We start from the raw sequence: 3221 nt of genomic DNA, 5'->3' as shown, positions 1-3221 counted from the left end.
CTGGGTTTCTGGCTATCAGCTTCTGAGTGATTGAAGTAATTACTGATATGAACCTCTAAAGCAAAAAAAAAGAGTAGAAACCAAACCCAGAACCTGAATGGTCTTTGAGTTCTCACTGGTATCACATAGGCATTTTAAAACATAAAATACACTTTTGCATTTTAGGCTGAAAGTGCATGACACTGGCGATAGGTAGAAGGTCCTTTAATATATCTTTCTTTTCATCATGTTTAGTAATTTTAGAAAATCTTTTATAACCTAGGACCAGCAAATGGCATAATGGTTATGTCATTGGACTCTCCTCAACACCTCACTATGCTAGAAAAACAGCAAATCATATACAGATAAATAAACACACACACATACGTATGTATTATATACTCATATATGCACATTATGTACATATGTGCACATTATATACATGTTTATTATGTATGTATACATAACTGTATATGTAAACACATATGTGTGTATATATGTATCAGTATATGTATATATAAACACACACATATATAGATATGCATATATGTATATCAAGAGGATGTGCGTGCTTGTCAGAGAGAGAGAACACCTTCCCAATGGCACTTGGTCACGCTGTGGTCTTCTTTCTTCTATCTCATCAGGACTTCTGCTCTGCACATGAACCCCGTGTATTCTTCAAGCCACTGGGACTGGAACTGAGGTTGGCCATGCGGGATTTTGCTCCCAATGCACAGGGCTTTAAGTATTGTTATCACATCAGCCCAAATTAAATAAACATTTTCAGATCCTAAAAATATTTTTTCCTTTTTTTGGAGAGGCTTTTGCTATACGGCCTGTGCGCTCGCCAGAAAGAAAGAGAGAGAGAGAGAGAGAGAGAGACAGAAAGTGAGAAATCACCCCCCCAGGGAGGATGGCCACACCGCAATCCCTTCTCCTCCATTCTCCTCTCGGGATCCTGGGCACGCACGCACACGCGCCTGGCGTGAGTTTAAGCCACTGGGTCCGGGACCCACACCACAGCGGACTACATGGGAGTCCAGCGACATAGCCATTATGCTAACTACTGGACCCCTTAAAAATATTTTTAAGACGATACTAAGTCTTTTTAACCATCAGGGACTGTGTGGACATAGCATGAGAGTCAAGATGCTGTTTAAGCTTGTTTACTTGGAAAAGTCACAAAAAGAAATGGAGTAAAAACACACATTGTGAGGGTGGTTTATTCAGTTCTATAATCAAAGATGAGGTTGCATCTATGCAGTAAAATGGAATATGTTTCCAAAATCTCTTTAAAAGTTGGTATGTAGGGGCTAACAGGTGGCGTAATGGTTAAGGCACTAGACCCCCACATGACCATCCATAGCTTGGGTCCAGGACCCGTTGACTTGAAAATCAGCCTCTCTCTCTCTCTCTCTCTGTGTGTGTGTGTGTGTGTGTGTGTGTGTGTGTGTGTGTGTGCAGGCACGCTCAGAATCCCAGGAGGAGAAGGAATGGTGGTGTGGCCATTCCCCCTTGGGGGAGTTCTCACTTTCTCTCTGTCTCTCTACTCTGCAGCAAGTGCACGAGACCAAAAAAAGTTGGTATTTAAAAATTAAGGAGGAGCTAAGAAGGAAAGAGGATAATTTCCAAACCTTCAATTCTCATTTAAATTTAGCTTAGAAAAGACATAAATTGAGTCATATTATAAGGTTAACTTTACAAAGTAAGGCAACGAAACATGATTTGGCTGGGTTTCTGGCTATCAGCTTCTGAGTGATTGAAGTAATTACTGATATGAACCTCTAAAGCAAAAAAAAAGAGTAGAAACCAAACCCAGAACCTGAATGGTCTTTGAGTTCTCACTGGTATCACATAGGCATTTTAAAACATAAAATACACTTTTGCATTTTAGGCTGAAAGTGCATGACACTGGCGATAGGTAGAAGGTCCTTTAATATATCTTTCTTTTCATCATGTTTAGTAATTTTAGAAAATCTTTTATAACCTAGGACCAGCAAATGGCATAATGGTTATGTCATTGGACTCCCACGTAGTCGATCACGGTTCGAGTTCTGGATCCAGTGGCTTAAAATTCATGCCAGGCACATGTGCATGTGTGCCCAAAATCCTGAGAGGAGAATGGAGGAGAAGAGACTGAGGTGTGACCATCAAGCCGGGGCAGGGTGGTGGTGGTGGAGGTGGTGGTGGTGATTTCTCGCTTTCTGTCTCTCTGTCTGTCTCTCTGGTGAGCACATATGCCCTATGGCAAAAATCTCTTTGGGGAAAAAAAAAATTTTATAACCACTCTCTAACCCAATGGTTCTTACCTGTGGGTGCTTTTGCTCCCAAGGGCACATTTGGCAATATCGGAAGACATTTTTGGTCTTCACACTCGGCATGAGGAGCACTATGGCATTTAGTGGGTGGAGAGAGGTCAAGGCTGCTGCTAACGCTCTTACAGTGCACAGGTATTTTAATACCTCACAATAAAGACTTAGATCTGATAAAAATGTCAGTCGTTTCAAGGTGGAGAAACATTGCTTTAATCTAAAAAGGATGTCATTTGGGTTCTAGTCAATTTTCTCTCTGACAGCATCCCTCAGGACGTAAACGAAGCCTGTGAATTTCAGAGTTGGCCTTAATTGTCTTCACAGTCTCCACGTACACGCATACATTCATTCACTCGTACGCTCTTTCAGTACTTCCGAGCTTCAACAGGGATAAAAGCCCATCATACGTAGGGTAAAACAACTTATTGGTCAAACTAAGCCATTACTGTGGGTTGTTAAAAATTATTCTGGAACCAGAAGGTGGAGTGGTGGTTAGGGTGCTGGATCCCACATGGCCATCTCTGCAGTTCAAATCCTGGACCCGGCAGCTTGAAAAACAAGTCTGGCATGTGTGCATACATGCCTAAAATCCCGAGAGGAGAATGGAGAAGAGATTGAGGCACGGCCTGTCACGTATCCTCTCTCTTCTGTATCTCTGTCTTTCTCAGGTGATTACACACACTCTATGGCAAAACTCTCCCTTTCCCTTTTTTTTTACATACATACATATATTACATATATAGAGAGATAGATAGAGATACATGTGTATATATATATTATATATGTGTGTGTATATATGTGTGTATATATACATATATATGTGTGTGTGTGTGTATATTCTGGACAATAGGGGTAAATGAAGTAAGTCCAGAGTTAATCAGTCCCTCTGGTCACCTGAATATAGCACATTATGCGACGTGTAGAACGATG

Source organism: Tupaia chinensis, unplaced genomic scaffold (genome assembly GCF_000334495.1).
Source record: "Tupaia chinensis unplaced genomic scaffold, TupChi_1.0 Scaffold000063_1, whole genome shotgun sequence".
NCBI classification, from domain to species: domain Eukaryota; kingdom Metazoa; phylum Chordata; class Mammalia; order Scandentia; family Tupaiidae; genus Tupaia; species Tupaia belangeri.
The sequence above is the reverse complement of the archived record's forward strand: the minus strand, read 5'-3'. Positions refer to the sequence as shown.